Raw genomic sequence first — 20329 nt, 5'->3', positions numbered from 1 at the left:
GGTGGGTGTTACATGTTTAACTCTAATAGGCTTGATTTTTAATGTGTAAACTGTTTTGGATAAAGTTAAGAAATTTCAAACCTCGTTTCAACATTAAATGCAACATTAAGCCCATATGATGCTTATTTAAAACAAAAACAATAGTTTGCTTTCCTTCAAGTTCGAGACTTTCGATCCCTCCGATATTGTTGCCTCTTTTATTCGTAATCACGAATCATTTGAAAACATCTAAACTGACACGTTGAAATATAAAGCTCAATTATGTCATTAAGGGTGCATATGCTGTAACATATATCAATTTGTCATAAACATGTCATATTTCTCATAAATTTGTCATCAATACATTCAACACTTAATCTTCCTTATTGACCTTCACAAATAATGCAAAACACATGTCCATCACATGCACTTACCTTAGTCATACCTCATAAGGGATGGACTAGGAGAGTGGGTGGGATGGTCATATATGATTTTGTCCCTTAAAATTTTATAAGTTCTCTCTACTAAAATTTTATAAACTCGCCCCTAATATAAAATCATACGTTCATCCCTAATTGCAACTACTAGTTCACTTTTTTGTACATAATCTCAAATCATGGTACCATAGTTAACATCATGTATTTTCTCATCCATTTTAATTACTCACATAATGGAGCAACCTCCCTTAAAACTATCCCAACGCATAATGGAAAAAGGAGATACGTTGATAATTTTCTTTATTTAGCATTAAATATAATATAACTTAAAAAGAAATAGAATTATATATGTTCCATTTTTTGTATGCAGATATAAAACCATGAAAACAATAAAATTTTAATAGTATGAAAAACTATATTTCGTTAAGAGAAACAGGCTCTAAGAAGAAGCTTTGCTGAACTTCAATAGCAAGTTCCTCCAAGCTCAGCTGACATTCTAGACCAATCTGCCCCCAAAAAAAGTTACAAACTAAGATAAGTCTTTATATATTTACTGAGAACAAGAAGAGACTAATAAATCATTTACGAACATCAAAAACGGAGTTTTCGATACGAGTATGTATCCAAAATTCCACGCTATATCGTATTATTTAGTAATAAAAAATAGTAAAAATATAAATTCATTATGTTGTCGTCATAGTAAATGATAACGTGTTTGTTAAGAATAAAGAAGCAGTTTGGATAGTTAGGAATTAGTTAGAGAGTTTGTTAGACAGTTATGTTGTAACTAGTTCTACTGTAAAACTATATAAATGATGTATTTGGAGTAAATTAAATAATATAGAGGCATTTCAGTATTTTTATTGTTTTAACATGGTATCAGCCAAAATTTCGATCCATTCCTCATTCTAGGGCGTTTCACTTCCTTTTTGGGCCTCTCTCGTATATTCCCTTTTCCTCTAAGTTTTTTCTTCCTTTCTGGATTCACGATGCCTCCTGCTGAAGAAGTGCTTGGTTTCACTCATCCTTTGTACCTGCATCCCTCAGATATGCTGGGGTTACTTCTCGTTTCTCAGCCATTAGTTGGATTGGCTAACTACAGTGTGTGGAGTCGATCGATGAAAATTGCTTTGCTTGCAAAGAACAAACTAGGGTTTGTTGATGGATCCTGTTAGCGAAGTGCGTACAACGGCGATCTGCAATTACAATGGGATCGGTGCAACGCCATCGTTCTGTCATGGATTCTCAATGTGGTCAGCAAGGATTTGTCTCTCTTCCAGTGCTGCTTTAGTTTGGAAGGATTTACAAGAGCGATTCGACAAAATTGATGGATCGCGCATTTATTTCTTACATCGTGAAATTGTCATGCTTAGCCAGGGGGATTCCACGATTTCTGAATTTTTCACTCGTCTCAAAATGCTATGGGATGAGTATGAATCCCTAATTCCATTCACTGCTTGCGAGTGTGAAGTGTCTCAGCAGAACATGAGGCACTTGGTTCAGCAGAAATTATTCCAATTTTTTATGGGTTTGAATGATTCCTACTCAGCGATTCGGAGTCAAATCCTGCTTATGCAACCTTTGCCAATGGTTAATCAAGCATATTCAATGTTACTTCAAGAAGAGTTGCAGCGTTCCCACCTTTCTACAGTTGCTGTGCCAGACTCGGTGGCTCTGTTTTCCAGTTCGGGTAATTCTTCCAAGAGGCGTTTTGCTGGCACTTGTGACTATTGCAATGTCAGGGGGCATAAGAGGGATCAATGCTATAGGGTGATCAAATTTCCTCCAAATTATAAGTTTTAAAAGAAGAAAGGGGTTTCTAGTGATTCTGTTAATTCCATCATATCATCTGCGTATGCAATTCCTCAAGCTTCTGTTCCTTCTTCTCCAGTTTTTACTCAAGAGCAGTATAACCAAATTTTGCAGCTGTTGAAGAAGCCACCTTCTGCCGAGTCTGCTATCAACCTTGCAGGTATCTTGGCTTCTGATTCATTGTTTACTAATAATACACTTCAATGGATTATTGACACAGGGTCTACAGACCACATTTTATCCGACTTTAAGAGCTTGGATTGTCATGTGTTTTGTGATTCTCCCACACGATTAATTCATCTCCCTGATGGTAAAACAGTTCCTGTAACCCACCTTGGCTCTTACTTTCTTACCCCTGAATGTAAATTGGAAAATATCCTGTTTGTTCCTCAATTTCATCACAATTTACTATCTGTTTCTAAGCTAACCCGTAATCTTAATTGTTTTCTCACTTTTTATCCTGATTTTTTTCTTCTTCAGGATCTCTCCACTGGAAAGATGAAGGGGATTGATAGACAGTCTAAAGGATTATATTTCTTTGAATCATCTTGCTCTGAGTCTGGTTTGTTTGTTTCATCTATATCAAATGTAATGCATTCAAATAATAATGGTTCTTGTATGTCTTCTGTTAGTTCAACAACTTGTCTTTGGCATGCTAGGCTAGGACATGCTGCTTTTTCAAAAATGAATAAATTGAAATTTATGAGTAATGTTAAGTTTCAGCAAGACTTTGTTCATAAATGTTCTATTTTACCTCTAGCTAAGCAAACTAGGCTTCCTTTTCCTCTTAGCACATCTCGTTCTCCTGTGCCATTCCAACTTATTCATATTGATCTTTGGGGTCCATATAGAGTATCTACACATAGTGGTCATTAGTTTTTTTAACTATTGTTGATGACCACACGAGGATGACTTGGTTGTATCTGTTGAAGCATAAGAATGATGCCCTCTACTCTCTTAAACAATTTCTTTCTATGGCCAAATCCCAATTTTTTGCTTCAGTCAAAATCATTAGGAGTGATAATGGTTCTGAGTTCTTTAATTATGTTTGTTCACCTTTCTTTTCTTATATTGGTCTTATACACCAAAGTTCTTGTGTTGGTACTCCTTTGCAAAATGGGGTTGCTGAGAGAAAACACAGACATGTACTTGAAGTTGCTCGCGCTTTGAGATTTCAGTCCAAAGTCCCTCTTAAATTTTGGAGTGAATGTGGCCTTACTGCCTGTTACATAATTAATAGATTACCTTACTCTGTTATTCAATGGAAAACACCCTTTAAGAAACTTTATCATAAGACCCCTAATTTGTCTCACCTACGAGTATTTGGTTGCCTGTGCTATGCTACTAAACCTAAATATTCTGATAAATTTTCTTCCAAGGCTATTCTCTCTGTGTTTGTTGGATATTCATCTACTCAAAAAGGATACACACTGTTTGACCTTGAAGCCAAATTTTTTTTTGTCAACAGAGATGTTGTTTTTCATGAGGATGTGTTTCCCTTCAAAATGGCTTCTCCTAATTTTGTTTCCTTTTTCCCCTCCAATCCTCATATTTCTGATTCAGATTTCTTGAATCTTACTTTTCCTAATTTGTCTTCAACAACATCTCTAACTATATTTCCTAAACCCTCATATGAGTCTTAACAACAGTCTGTTTCTGTCCCTCAACTTGACCTTCATTCTGCTTTTAATGATCCTGTAGATAATTTTCTTAATGCTTCAACAGATGGTGTTTCTGTGGAATATGTTCCTATGGTTTCTATTTCTCCACCTCATAGAACTTCTTCTCGGATTTCTAAACCTCCTTCTTGGTTAAGTGACTACATTTATACCTGCCAATCCACTTCCTTTCCAGGTCAGTATCCTATTTCTAGGCACATTTCTTACTCTCATTTGCCATGGAATACACAATCCTTTCTTTTTTCTGTTACCCATTCTATTGACCCTAAAACCTTCCTTAAAGCCAAGTCTGATCCTAGATGGGTTAAGGCAATGCAGGAGGAAATTCAAGCTCTTGAGTTGAATAACACATGGTCTCTTGTTCCTTTGCCTCCAGGAAAAGTGTGTATTGGTTACAAATGGGTCTTTAAAGTTAAACTTAAAGCCTCTAGTGAAGTTGAGAGATTTAAGCCTCTAGAGAAGGTGTTGATTTTGTGGATACATTTCCTCCTGTTGCCAAGATCACCACAGTTCATTTTATTCTTGCACTTGCTGTCATATTTGATTAGCCTCTATGGCAGATAGATGTTCACAATGCTTTCTTGCAAGGTGATTTACTTGAGGAAGTTTACATGGAGTTACCTCAAGGTTTTTGTAGTCAGGGGGAGAATGTTGTGTTTAGACTACAAAAGTCTCTCTATGGTTTGAAGCAAGCCTCGAGACAATAGAATGCTAAGCTCACAGAAGCTCTCATCCCAACAGGATATGATCAAAGTAAACATGATTATTCTATGTTTACTAGGAGACAAGGGGATCATATTGTAGTACTTCTAGTTTATGTTGATGATTTGCTAATCATAGGGAATGATGCTAAGATGATTTCAGAATTAAAAGAGGTATTGCATAAGAACTTTAAAATGAAAGATTTGGGAGAACTGAAATATTTTCTTGGCTTGGAAGTCTTAAGAACAAAAGAAGGGATATTGTTAAATCAGAGGAAGTATGATCTCGAGCTTATTCAAGATACATGAATAGGAGGTGCGAAACTTGCTGCAACACCTTTGGAGCAAAACACTAAGCTTACTATAGTGGAGTATGATCATTATCTGGAACAAGGTAATAAAGGTGAAGATTGTTTAACCGACAGAGCAGAATTTCAGAGATTAATTGGTAGGCTACTTTACTTGACACATACAAGGCCTGATATTGCTTTTTCAGTTCAACATCTTAGTCAGTTTATGCATGAACCGAAGAAAGAGCACATGGAAGCAGCTCTTAGAGTAATGAGGTACATTAAAAATAATCATGGATTGGGAATCATCTTGAAAGCTTCAAGCAATTATCAACTTGTGGCTAGCTGTGATGGATTGGATAACATGTCCAATGACAAGGAAATCAGTGACTAGTTTCTGTGTAAAGCTAGGAGATTCACTAGTTTCATGGAAATAAAAAAAAACAAAGTACCATAGCAAGATCTTTAGCAGAAGCATAATACAGAAGCATGACAGTGACAACGTCAGAACTGGTTTGGTTGCGAGGGTTATTAAAGGAGCTTGGAGTCAATAACAATCAACCTGCAAAGATATTTAGTGATAGCAGAGCAGCTTTACAAACTGCAGCAAATCCAGTGTTTCATGAGAGAACAAAGCATATCAAGATAGACTGCCATTTTATAAGAGAAAAAATCCAGCAAGGCTTGATTCAAACAGAATTTATTCCAACTGCAGAGCAACAGGCATATATCTTGACAAAAACTCTTGGTGTTGCACAACATAGATATCTCTTATCCAAGTTGGGAGTTAAGGATGTTTTTCACTTCCCAACTTGAGGGGAATTGTTAAGAATAAAGAAGCCGTTTGGATAGTTAGGAATTAGTTAGAGAGTTTGATAGACAATTATGTTGTAACTAGTTCTACTATAAAGCTATATAAATGATGCATTTGGATTAAATTAAATAATATAGAGGCATTTCAATATTTTTACTGTTTTAAAAGTGTTCTGCTCCCTAAAAGATATGAGCTCCGACAGTTACATTTACGAGGTGTGTGCGCGTTGTCAATATTCTGAAAACAAATTTTGAATAGATAATACATTATAATTGTTCTAAACTATTCAAAAACTAATGAGAAAAAGGATTAAATTTTTCCCATGCTTTATCTTGATGGATGAAATGTAATCTCAAGCCTATATTTATTCTTCTCTTGTTTACAATGCTTGCCTTGAGGAATTTTCAATGAAATCTACTTAAAATGAGCATATGATTTGAAGCACATAATAGACACGTATTCGAAAGAAAAATCACTCAGCGTCTACAAGAACATACATAAACATTATTTTTCATGTGGAACGTTATTGAATAACCATGACAAATGGTCATACCTTGATGACAAAGGAATATAAACCTTAAACTCCAAAATCCCCGTGATATTAACAAATTTATGTTAGTAATGACATTATTAAATACTCATGGCTGAAACAAATAAATGATGGATACCTTGATGACAAAGGAATATAACACCGTGTCTTCCATTCCGCTGATGTTGAAGTGAAGAACCTCAAATAAAAATTTCTCAAGAACATTTATTATTTTCAGAATCTGATCAGGTATTTATCGGTAGACAATTTTTAGAAGAACATTCGATCTCGAGATGCTCTCTTTGTATCCACAAGAGACGAGTTGCAACATGCACCTACTTATGTGGTTTTAAATTCGATGGGGATAGGGTTAGGTTTTGCAGGCAGGTGTAGTGACTTTGAGTACATGGACTAGGTCTAGGGCTTAAACTCTTCCTTTGTTTCTTCGATTCCAGGGATCGTAAAACTTTGATAGAGAAGTGGCGGTGGATGATGTGAATGTTGCTCTCATCGAGGGAACAAACCTAGGAAAGTTTTAAACTCAACGAAGAAGTGAATGGCTTTGAATGAGTTCTTTGGAAGGTGGTAGCAAGATTAAGGTTTATGGTTGTTGAAAAATAGACAAAAAAAACAATATTAAGGCAATAAAAGGAAGGGTAATAAGATTAAATAAAAGACAAGAGAAAATAATGGAATAGATTAGGGCAAAAGACAAAGCATGTAAGAAAAGAAAGGATGTTTTTATCTTTCCTTGTAATAGGTTCCCAATATGTTTATGGTCTGATCTTGATGGATGATAGCTCGTTAGAAAAAAGGATGGAAATATGAGAGAGATAGTGAAGATGAATTTGAAATCAGATGGTCGGATTGTGAGAAAAACACAATAGGTATATGTATTAATGCAAACATGATAGGTTACATGGGGGTGGCATGATTGATGGATAAGTTGGTGATGATGGCGTGTGGATGATGAAGATAGATGGATATGTCCTATCAAACCCTCCTAGTCACAATGAAAAGGCAAACTCGATAATACGACTCTAACCAATCCTCCTAATCGTAATAAAAATGCAAACCGAAGTGTGAAGATCTCTCTCTCAAGAACTCGGAGGAACTTAAAGAAGAAGAAGCTTCGAAGCCACAAATTAATCAATTCTTTCAAAAATTATCTCTCGTTATATTGTATAAAATAGAAGAAAAGTTAATTATCTACAATGAAGGGAAAGGGTCTCCTTATATAGTGTTTGATGAGGCCTTGTGGGAACATGAATTTTGAATAAAATAACAATAACAATAACAATAATAATAAAATACTATCCTAATCCATATGATGTGAGAGGCATCAATCTGGGCCCTTGGTGTAGTGCTTGATTCGATGGTGGAGATGGAAACTAAGAATTTGAATGCATGACTTTATCCTTAGCCGTTGGATGTGATGAACGGTCCAGATTAAGCTTATGGAATGTGGAGGCTTGGAGAATAAGATGGGGCTACTAGGGTTTTGTAATTAGAATACAATTATCCTTATAACCTTAACTTAAACTATTCCTAAGATGAAAATTTGTAATTAATTACAAAATCTAGTATAATCCCATATTGGGATTTCTACAGTCGCTGACTTCACTAAAATGACCATAGCTTGAGTTCCCAATATCATATTGATAAGATTCAATAACTATTGGAAAGATAAGAGACATGCGATTGGATATCCAAAAGGCATGTCGACAAAATAATATCAGTATCCCATTAAAAAGGTAGTCGCAAGTCTGTTGATCTATTATTATTTTTTTCAAGGCTTGATCGTGTGAGTCTATTGGAAGCATTAGTCCATATTCCTTCGATGTGAGCCTTGTGATGCATGTATCATCTTCCATCTCTTAAAAAAGATTTAACCTCAAGTTTAAAACACCAAAGGGAAAAACATTAGAGCCTTTTAAGAATTCACTCACATTATACTTATTGTGTAGATATGCTTTTAATCTTTGAGACTTTGTTCTTCTAAAAGGTTTGAGTATAAACATTTGTCCAAAGAAGCATGTGTTTTTATTGTTATGGACTCTAGTACATGTATCATTACTCCACTCCTCAAAATGATTCATCCACAAATATGAAATTCCAAGAGAAAGAGAATTAGTTGTGTAGAAAAGAAACATTGAAAAACACTTACCTGGATCGATGTGATTTGTATTTATGCACTTAAGTGGAGGTTTCTTCCTTGTTGGAATCGAACTCTTATTGTCTTGAAATCCTCTTTTGATAACAAGTCTTGAAATTCGATGTTTCAGTTGAAAATCAACATGGTGCTGGCCACTGTTGTTTTTGTAGGTGAGAAAATCACCATAAGTTTCCTTCATGGTTTTACTCGTGTGTAGTAAGAAAGAGTGTGTAAAAACCATGTCAAAGGGTTCATGACAGTAATCGATAAAGTCTCCTAAGTGTGGTTTAGGAGTTGAGAATTCTTGTGAGTAGCTTTTTGAATTGCGAAACCTATTTAGTTGAAAAGAAAACCCATCTACAAAATAAAACTCATTAAAATCACTTTTAAAAGAATAGGTATATATTTTAGAAATCTCTAAGTTATCATGATATGCATCTTTAATATGTTCAAACATGAGAATAATATCATGTGTATGATAGGTAAGAGTGTACCTTTGGGATAATGGATCTTCTATTATGTTTTTCTTACCTCGATCTTTTAACCACTTCAGTGAATAATAGTTCGGGTGTATGAAAAACCCTTTAGGAAGAATATAGAGTTGCCACACTTCGAGTGCACGAACTAATGCTAACGATTCTTTGTCATAGGTGAAGAAATTCAGTTATGTAGCTTGTAACTTCTGGCTAAAGTAAGTGATAGGTTACTTTTCCTGCATGAGTACTACGCCTACGCCTAAAACATCATATCCTATCTCGAAAGTGTTAGAGAAATCAAGAAGACATAGAATAGGTGTATAACTTAACTTACCTTTGGGTAGTTCGAATACCTCTTGTTGTTGTGGTCCCCATTTGAACTCGACTAGCTTGATTATTTCCGTCAAAAGTGTAGCAATAGGGGAAGAATCCTTGATGAAGCGATAGTAGAAGCTCACTACGTTATGGGAGGATCGTACCTTAGTTATAGAAGATGGCGTGGGACATTCTTGAATTGCTTTTACCTTTTTTGTATCGACATAACTTCAAGTTCCTTAACCTACAAAAAAGAGAAAAAGTATGTTAGAATATCATTAAAATGAGTAACAACATACTTACCTTTGAATTATTGAACATCGTGATTCATCAATGAGATAACACAATGACTAAGGCTTTCATGGATGGAACATTTTTTCAGTGAATCTAACTCTGTGGTTCATTCGAGATTGATTGTTCGATGAGGTATGATTGAACCTTAGATTGATTTGGTGTTGTTTCCCTCTTTCTGGTGGTAATCTATTAGGTGGATCACCTAACACTTCTCTTAAATCATGTAAGAGAGAAATAAACACACTAGGCAAATCCTTTTTAATCTTAGAAATCAAATCAACTGATTCCCAAAAGTGAACAAAGATGCAAGGCTTTTTGTGAAGAAGGTTCACTCTCAATACTTTTTTGCTCACATATACGTTTTGAATCATATCTTTTTTCTCATAATTAAGATCACTCACCTCTCATGGGTCATGTTCTTGGCTTTTATGGGTTGTGACCACTTTTATTTTTGCCTCTTTTTCATTTTTTTCTTTTTCTGTTTCCACAAAGTGTAGTCACTTGCTTTTCAAGTGCCTCTTTTATTTCCAATGTCTGAAGATTGTTATCTTCCATTACAATGCTAGTATCACAGTATTCATCATTGTATGTTTCCGGTTCAGACCCATAAGCGTTATCCTCTTAGATTATCAAATTTTTCATACTCGGACAATCGCGACTAACATGATCGTATCATTTGCATTGAATGAATAAGGTATCTCTCATTCGAGACTTTTAAGGTTTTTGATCTTGTCTTTATTAGCCACCTTAGGTTTTTCATACCTCAATTTCGTAATCGTGACAGAAGGTGGAGTAGAAGATGAAGTGGAAGTATATGAGGTACCTTGGTAAGTGGATGAAGTAGCTTGGTAAGTGGATGAAGTACTATGGTAAGTGTCTCGGAAATGGTATTTCATTTGAATGTGTGATTCAATTTTCATTGCTTTGTTCAATGTATCTTCAAGGCTTTGATACCCATGTAAGTCAAGAAAATCAACGATGTTCATTAAAACCTTTTACAAATCTGTGCACTGTGTAGTTATCTGTTTCGTGTATATTTGTACGATTCATTAAGGATGTCATCTCCTTGTAGTAGTCTTCCACTAATCTTTAACCTTGTTGTAGTCTTTTTTTAACTTCATGGATGTAGTGTGTTGGAAGGAAACGATTTATCATGACTCATTTAAGTGCTTCCCATGAACCGATTGTTAGAATCTTTCATTCTTGTTCACTTCTTTTTGTTTGTATCCACCTTTTGAGAGCATAACCTTGGAATTCTCATATGATCAATGGTACTTGTTCCATCATGGGACAATCGTAATGAGAGATCATGAGGTCGACTTTGATATCCCAATCTATGTATCCATCTGGATCATAATCTCTTTTGAATTATGGAATTGTGAACTCTGATTCAGCAAAGAGTCTCGGTTGTGCACATCTAGGTTGCATGACATTGTGTGCATTGTCTTCAACTTGTCTTGGTTGATTGGTATGTGGTCGTTGTTGTTGTCTCAAGATGGTGTTGAGTTCAACGAATTGTTGTTTAAGTATCTTCGCTTGTTGAATAATAGTGTCCAAGAGGTTTTGGTGTGTCTTGGATACTTTTACATCTTCTATCGTCCTGAATTTCACAACACTCAAAATAAAATTTAAAAATTCAAGAAAGCAACACAAAAAAGGCAAGAAAGACGATCCTATACTCTTTAAAGCTTTCCTCTCCAAGAGTCTTTCAATGTTCGTATCAAAGTTTGATCACTAACAAAAGAGATAGAGAACTTAGGAGCTCTAAGAGGCCAAAGAAAGATACGACTCCAAGTGAACAAGAATGCAATGAGACAAAAGTACGCAAACTCTTTAATCCTACTAACACAAGGAAGCGAATGTGTTAGATGATGTATAGGAACAAAGAAAAGATGAACAAAATAATCTAAATGCAATAAGAATCAAAGAAAATTTTTGGAAAAATCCCAAACCCGGAAAAAAACCTAAAACGTTGGATCAACTTGAGCAATGTTTTTAGGGTGTTGCAGATCTCCAAAAATTATGATTTTTTTATTTTCCTTAATGAGTCTAGTTGTGATATAAAAGTTTTCAACACGAAATTCCTTATGGAAAAGTCTAGAAAAATCTATTAATGAGAAGAACTTTCATCTACCGAACAAACACAAGATCAAATTTATCAATATTTATGAAGGGGTTTTCGATCATCAAAAAATCTAATTTTTTTTCGATATCTTCCAATTGATTTAGTTGTAATATAGAAAATTTCAAAACCAAATTCCTTTTGGAAAAGTCTAGTAAAATATAACAAAGCCAGGAATACGAATCTGTCGAACAAACTTGAACTATCTATTTGAAGGGTTGAATGAACTACGATTTGGCTGAATTTTGGAATGTAGTATAACTTTTGGATGATGTATGATCCTGTAAAAAAAATCAGCTCCAAATTTCTTCGTTTGTTTTTTTTTTTTTTGATTTTTTGATTTTTTGATTTTTTACTTTTTTGTTTTTCCATTTGATGAATAAAATAAACAACTAACAAGAAATAATCGAAACTAAACTGAAAAAATTGAAAATGAAACTTTAAATGATGAAACTTCAAGAGCTCTGTTGGGGTACTTTGACGATTGATGCTTGGAGAACAAGTTAAAATCTCTTTAATTCATTCCAAGAATCTTCCCAAATTTGATACCAATTGAAAGAAAAACGACATCGGATTATGTGAATGCATCTCTCATTGAGGGAACAAACCTAGGAAAGTTCTAGACTCGATGAAGAAACGAATGGCTTTGAACGGGAGCTTTGTAAAGTGGCATCAAGATTAGGGTTTATGGAGACTTTTGTTGTTAAATAGACAAAGAAACAATATTAAGATAATAAAAGGAAGGATAATAAGATTAAATAAAAGACAAAAGAAAACAATGTAATAAATTAGGGCAAAAGACAAAGTATGCAAGAAAAGAAATGTTGTTCTTTCTTACCTTATAATAGGCACCCAATATGTTTATGGTCTGATCTTGATGGATGATGGCTCGTTAAAAAAAGGATGGAAATATGAGAAAGATGAAGAAGATTTATTTTAAATCGGATGTCGAATTGTGAGAAAAACACAATTAAAAATTTACCTTGATAGGTATAGGGGTTAACACAAATCTGATAGGTTATATGGGGTGTCGTGATTGATGGATAAGTTGATGATGTTGGCATGTGGATGATGAAGATAGATGGATATGTCCTATCGAACCCTCTTAGTTGTAGTGAAAAGAAAAACTCAATTATACGAGTGTAACTAGCCCTCCTAATTGCAATAAAAAGACAAACCGAAGTGTGAAGATCTCTCTCCCAAGAACTTAGAAGAACTTAAAGAAGAATATGCTTCAAAGGCACAAGGCAATCAACTCTTGCAAAAATGATATCTCATTATATTGTATAAAATAGAAGAAAAGTTTATGATATACAATGAGGGGAAAGGCCTCATTATATAGTGTTAGAGGAGTCCTTGTGAGAACATGAATTATGGATAAAATAATAATAAAAATAATAATAAAACACTATCCTAATCCATGTGATGTGGCAACATTAATCTAGACGCTTGATGTAGTGATTGATCCGATGGTGGAGATGGAAACTAGAAATTTGAATGCATAACTTGATCCTCAACCATTGGATGTGATGAACGGTCCAGATTAATCTTTCAGAAGGTGGAGGCTTGGAGAATAAGATGGGGCTTCTAGGGTTTTAGCATTATAAGCAAATTACCCTTATAACCTTAACTTTAACTATTCCAAAGATGAAAATAAGGAAAATTCATAATTAATTACAAAATCCCGTATAATCCTGATATCGGATTGATTTGATTCAAGAACCTTTGGAAAGATAAGAGGCATTCAGTTGGATCTCCAAAAGACATGTTGACCAAATAACATCAGGATCTCATTCAAAAAGCAGTTTTAATTCTGATAATCTATTATTTTTCTTTTCCAAGGCTTGATCGTGTGAGTCCATTGGAAGCGTTAGTCTATCTTTCTTTGATGTGAGTGTTGTGATGCATGTATCATCATCCCTCTCTTCAAACGGATTCGACCTCGAATCTGAAACATCAAAGGTAGAAACATTAGAGCCTTTTAAGAATTCACTCACATTATACTTACCGAGTATATATGCTTTGAATCTTCGAGACTTTGTTCTTCTAATAGGTTTGAGTATAAACATTAGTCCGAAGAAGCATGTGTTGTCATTGTTAAGGACTCTAGTACATGTATCAAACTTGTTGTACTTCCTTGATGAACTCCACAACACCGCCTATGATTGACACTTGGTCACCCTAAAATCAAGAATAACATATTAAGAAAGCTTTGAACTACCTTGTAATTATCCCTAACTATTTATAAAAAGCTCTTAACTTGGACAATTAGGGTTTGATTTCACAATTCTCATATGAAAAAAAGAGGAAAAAAGAGAAGAATTACCCTCTTAATGTAGAAACAAGGGGTTAAAGAACGCAAAACTTTAGGACTCTTATTCATTTGCCTTCTCCTATTTCTTTCCACAGTAATATGAGACATGTTTATAATTGATTTATTTTGGTACTAGGGTTTATCTTATATATAAGTGATTGATCTTTCAGCTCTAATGTTTTGTCATGAAGTGGTGTTTTGTATGGTATCGATATATATATATATATATAAAACAGTTGGGAGAGCGGTGGTTGGTCGTTTAGAGAGGAAATAATGCTGTAGTGTGCAGTCTCGTGAGGTTTCTATGATTTACTACTAGAAATAATTGTTATTACGTAGAGCTCACATTTATTATCTTGGAACAATTACATGCCTCGTCATATAATTTAACTCATCTTTTAACTGCCTCATTCTCTTTCCCCTCTTCTTACTTCCCTGTATATATATATATATATATATATATATATATGAATTATGATCTATTTACACAATGTAAAAGACTTTTAATTTTACATTGATTTAGGATTGTTGGATGAGTGGAAATAAACATCATAGATTATCTTGTTTTTTCAATAAATAATTTTTTTATTTTCTATTGTTAATCTCAATCATTTGTTTTTCATCATCTAACGATTTTAAGTCAATATAAAATTTATTAGTTTTATACCATGTAACTGGATTCTACCCCTCCCTCTCTCTCTCTCTCTCTCTATATATATATATATATATATATATAGAGAGAGATAATCTCAGACTTTGATTTCTCTCGTTCAACAATCATAAAAATATGTAAAACTAAAAATTTTTAATATATATGTATGTATTCACTTTTCTTAACCTAAATATCACCGTTAGACAAAATTAACACGTTTTTTTGATTAATTTTTAGTATGATAAAGCTCATCTTATCATCCATGTCTTTTTAAAAGGTGTATTTTACAAGGTATATCCTTTTCAATTATTTGATGCGAGAAAGGTGGCATGGTGGCCAGATTTAATGAATGGAGGAAGATAGGAGGTAAAGAGAGAGGCAGTCCAAGTTTACGTTTGATAAAAAATAGAGAAATAAAATTTATTTCAATAAATCGAATATCAATAATTATAAAATGTGTCATTCACTAAGTGTATTTTTTTAAGAGTTTTCATAATTCAAAGAATATGAGGGTCGTCCTCTCCTCTACAGAGACAGCTTCTTCCCGTTCACTCCTTTCACATGCCCCTTCGCCACCCCCTTCTTAAAAACCAACTTTTCTACCCCTAAAACACATTATAAAAGAGAAAAAAATTTGTTATTTTTGTTCTGTAAAAAAGGATAAGATACGACTCAAGTTTTTTTATAAGTTTTTATATATTTTTTATTTTATTGATTAGTTATTATATTTTTAGGTATGTAATATATAATATTTCGAATAATATTTAATTTTAAAAATTATTTTATTTTTCAAATAATTATTTTATGTTTCATAATTTATATATTTTAATATAGTTATGTTATTCTATGTTAACAATTAAAACTTAGTTTTCTCTCATTGGCATGCCGTTCATCTCTTTTCTTTTTTGTCTTTTTTTATCAACAGCGGCACCAATTTTAATGTTAGTTATTGACTTTCAGTATTATTTATTGTATTTTTCTTCTCTATATCATATATTTACTTTCTTTTGTCTTTTGATTTTCAATAAGTTTTTCTTTGTTGCACATTTTCATCTGCCTTTATGACACGTTTTCTTATTCTTTTTCCTAAGGGTTGATTTGGCATCGCCACGATTGATCAAGATGACGCTTGTAACACCCCAAATTTTGGGCTAGTGTTTTCGGGTTTATCCGAGAGGTGAGTGGGCCTTGTGAATTTTTATATTTTAAGTTGTTGGATCAAGTTGGGTTAATTGGGTTGAGTTTGGAGCCCAATTAGCCAAAAAGAAGTTTTTATGTTTTGCAATTAAAGAAGGATCAAAGGTGTAATTATACCAGTTTCAAAAGTTGTGCCTATTTATTTATTTTCTTTTCTTTTCCCCTTCATTTTTCATAGTTTCTTCTTCTTCTTATTCTCCTCCTCTCCAATGGTTAAGCCAAGGTGAGAGTTTATGTCATTTCATGCTTCATTTTTGTTCGTAATCCCTCTAGCAACGTCTTTTTAATGTTTCAAGCCATGGGTTTTGTTAGCTAAAGAGAAAAGTTGGGAGAAATAAACCAAATCATCAAGGAAATGAGTTTGACTAAGGAAGAGGGTTCATTTCGGGTTTATAACATTAAGGTAGTGTATTTCTAATCCTTTAGAGTATTAAGCTTTCATAAATTTCAAGTATTTTCTAAGATTTGAGTATTTAAATATTTTAGGGTTTATACTTAATATCATAATCAAATTATGTTTTAGAAGTTAAAAATGCATTTTATGCTACTTTAAGAACCTAATCAAGTCCCTAAAGCTTCAGACTAAGAGTAGACATAAAACCAAGTCATTTAGAATAAATTTTTTGAGTGTTTTCTGAGCCTAAAATAACTATTTTCAGGGTTGAGTATCGATATTGGGATGAACAATATCGATACTGGATGAATTGGGGCTAAAATTAGGGATTTTAAATTGGGAATATCAATACTGCCAAGGGGGTATCGATATTGCCCCTGCAGTATATATACTTAGGGTGCCAATATCGATACTAAGCCTCCATTTCAGAATCATAATGCATTTTTGGTACAGATACTCATAGGGGTATCGATACTTGACCCTAGGTATCAATACTACAAGTAGAGTATCGATAGTACTCACTTTGGATGGTCAGTTTTGACCCATTTAAGGTCCGTAAGAGCTAAGGATGATCCATAATAGTAAGACTTAGCCCGTGAGGGATGTAAATGACCTAACATACCTAGAAACACTCATAGGAATGGGTTACAACAAATGTAACCATATTAAGTGTATTCGTCAAAATATCTTCAGTCAAAGACGTATACAGATTGTTAAAGACGAGGATCATTGTAAAGGATGTACCGACAAGCGGTACAATGATTAAATTAGAATCAGTAATAGCGGAAAGCATGAGATTCGAGAACGTTAGTGAACCCAGGAGGGGAAAGCCGTCATTGTTTAGTTCAATGGGTATTAAAAGGATATTTGATAAGAGCGAATAGAGTGTTGTTACTCAAGTTGAACCCGAGTCAGATATCGGGCTAGCGAATAGTACAACCATTGATCAACAAACCCAGGAAACGTCGTAGAGTCGCAAAACGCGTAGGGACTTCTCTTGAGCCAGAGTGACTAATACGCCCCTTAGTATTGAACAAATAGAATATGATCGCTCAATAACTAACAACAACAGAAAAATAATAAACCCCAGCATAACGTTCTAGATGAGAGGACGTGCGAGATAGTAGATAGTGAGGGGTTGATCTCACTTTAGTGTGTCCAACCATACTAGGGTATCGCTAATCGCGTTTAATTGTACTGTGGCACGCAGATCTTTGCAAGTATACACAATTGATGCAAGTAATACAATAGTGAGTGAGTATCGACTCCACAAGGATTGGAGGTATTTAACAAGCATGCTATAGGAAACAAAAGTTGTCATGAACTAATCCTAAGTATATATATATAGAGTGATGGAATGTTGTGGCACAAATAGAATGATATGGAGTGAAATTGTTATGGTGAAAGTTTATTGAAAATGTAAAAGTGTGTTGAGGCAAGAATTTAAGTAAATTGCAAAAGTATGCTAAAGTAGTAAAATAAATTGAACTTTGGAAATGAGATAAGATTGACTACCTCACAATCAAGCTTCTCTAGGGGTAATTGGCAAGGATTTGCTATGGAAACTATATTATGTGCTAAGAATGGTCTTTGCTCCTATGAGTATGCTGTCCGACAGTATTTGTTAAAAATGATCTTAAACTCTCTCAAGCAAAGAACCTGATAAAACTAATGCTATAGTAATACCTCTCAGCGTGAACAACACTAACCTATTGAGTAAATACTATCCCTTTTAGTCAAATAAAACCCTCTCCTTATCTTTAAGGCAGATTAGAACTTAGTTAGCAGCTAAGTTCCATTGCTCACGTAGATCTAACCTAGTTCTCTCTATACTAGTATCTATACTTAGAAAATGGCAATCTCTCGAAAGCTCTTATAAGAATAAGTATATTACGCTACAACAAACCATAATCTCTCAAAAGCTCTTACAATGTTAAAGCGCATAAAGTAAAAACAATGAGCAAAACAACATGTATACATAAAAACATCAAAACTATTCATTAACATAAAATAAAATCATCCAATGCCAAATAAGGTAGCACTTGATGTGGCTAAGTTCATCCAAGATCATTCAAGTTTAGTACAAGCTCAAATAAGATAGAAAAATAAAAGCACAAGGAGAAGAACACTCCCAATGAGTTGTTGTCGTGACCCTTAGCTCCACTACTATGCACCGTCTTAGCAATCTATCCTATCTCGAGGGCCTAGCTGCTACCTCCTTGAAGATCGACTATGGAGGAAACCACGAAAATGATATGAAAAGAGGAAGAAAATGGAGAATGTGCATCCACTTTTTTCTCTTAGGTCACCTCCCAAAAGTTTTCGAAAGCCCCTTTTAAATGTAGGGTACCTTAGTTATTTATAGAGGTAATTTTTCTAGGGTTTTAGACCCAAAATTCCCTTTTACTCTAGGTGGTATTGTTCTCACATAAATGGGCAATTATTGTGGAAGGTGGTCCCAAAATTTATAGCAAGGACAGTGAGTCAGGTGTGGCTGGACAGCTTAGCAAAGATATTTTTGATATATTGTCTCTTCCTCTCCAGATTCTACTATTCATCTTTCAATGTGAAAATTCTTTTAGCTTTCCATCTCTAGAATGCTATAGCAACCACATCTTCTCCTTAAGCTTTCCTCACCTGCACAACACCACAAAAGCAAGACCTTTCCCTTAGTAGCACCAATTTTCAATAAATACATGTTGCAACAAGACTTTTTCCACTAAATACAACTATATTACTTAAATACACTCTAAATGCTATGACATGGGCATTAAAACATACAATAACGTAAGTAAGAAGACAGAAAATGCAACATTTTAAGGGGTTATCACAACCCCAAACTTAAGCTATTGGTTATCCTCAAGCAATGGATAATGATTGTAGAAAATAATGCAATGGTAGAATTTTAGTAAATGCAGTAATGATCGGATAAAATTTTAGCCTTCAGAAATAATTGGCTCTAATATGCTAGACAAATAAGGATATAAAAACTTTTCCCTAGAGCAAGACCTTTTGCATTGTGTGTGCGTGATTGTATCCATTCTATACTTAACGGAGTTAGAAAAATTTTAGGCAAGTTCCCAATTCTGCTTTAGAATTTCTTTACCAATTAAACACATAATTACTCTCATTTCAATTAATAATAAATTTTTATAGCACTACTACGAGGGGAGCCATCCTATCACAGCTACCATCCCATGCTCTAGATGAATCGGAGCAAACATTTTATCCCCGAGCCAGTGAGGTAAAGTCATCCCGTGACTACTTTCATTCACTTATATGCTATAATTGTCATTTATCGAAATGAATTATCCAGGAATTGCCATAGCAAAGAGGAGTGTCCCTCTACATTTATGCCGAAGCATTTATTTTCAATTTAACCAAATTCATAAACATAAAGGAGTTTCATTAAACATTTTTCAATTAAGTTCATTATTCTACAAGTTATGCTGTAGTAGGCAAGAGTTCTTTCATAAAAAATTTCTAAGTTCATTAAGCATATAAAGCATACTATCGTGTATCAAAGGCTCACAAAGAATCAAGTTCTAAAGTTGGTCCTATCAATACTAATAGTGATGTATATTTAATTCAAAGCCATGGAAAAATATTATCATCATATGGCATCCTTAATTTATTTCAACAAAAACTAACTTAACCTAACTAAATGTCATAACATAATTCTACTGATATTATCAATGCAAATGCTTAACTATGGACAATACCTCCCCCAAACATGAAGGTTGCATTTTCCTCAATAAATGAAAACTACACTAACTAAACTACATTACATGAATACAAATACAAATGCAAATGCAAAAAGAGGTACCTCATTGTGGCAGTGGTGTCTTGTCCTTAGTACGTTTGGTTCATCTCTTTTTTAGGGTAAGTTTAGTTGGTTCGATAACCTCGGTGGTCTTTATTGGTGTTTTGGCCTTAGATACAAAAGAATACATTTTGGATACACATCTAGATAACCTCTTCAATTGATGTCTTTTCATGGACGGGTCTACATGTTGCGGCAGAACAGGCGAGGGTGGGCTTTCTTTGGTTTCATCAATAGTATCTTACACTGTTTCTTTATCAGTCTTGTCGGTTTCATTGTGATGGGTGAGACTTTGTTTTTCTGGTGAAATAATATCCTTATCCATAGCATCGGACGAGGGGCTGGT

General features: G+C 34.1%; 1 pseudogene; it reads right to left on the bottom strand.

Annotated features, from left to right (window-relative positions):
* Positions 1–829: 829 nt before the first annotated feature.
* On the bottom strand, positions 830–14116 carry LOC120152818 (annotated as a pseudogene).
* Between the last annotated feature and the right edge of the window lie 6213 nt (positions 14117–20329).

The sequence above is a fragment of the Hibiscus syriacus genome, unplaced genomic scaffold, assembly GCF_006381635.1.
Source record: "Hibiscus syriacus cultivar Baekdansim isolate YM2019G1 unplaced genomic scaffold, ASM638163v2 tig00111095_pilon, whole genome shotgun sequence".
Taxonomy (NCBI): Eukaryota; Viridiplantae; Streptophyta; class Magnoliopsida; order Malvales; family Malvaceae; genus Hibiscus; species Hibiscus syriacus.
This window is presented reverse-complemented; position numbering and strand designations above follow the sequence as displayed.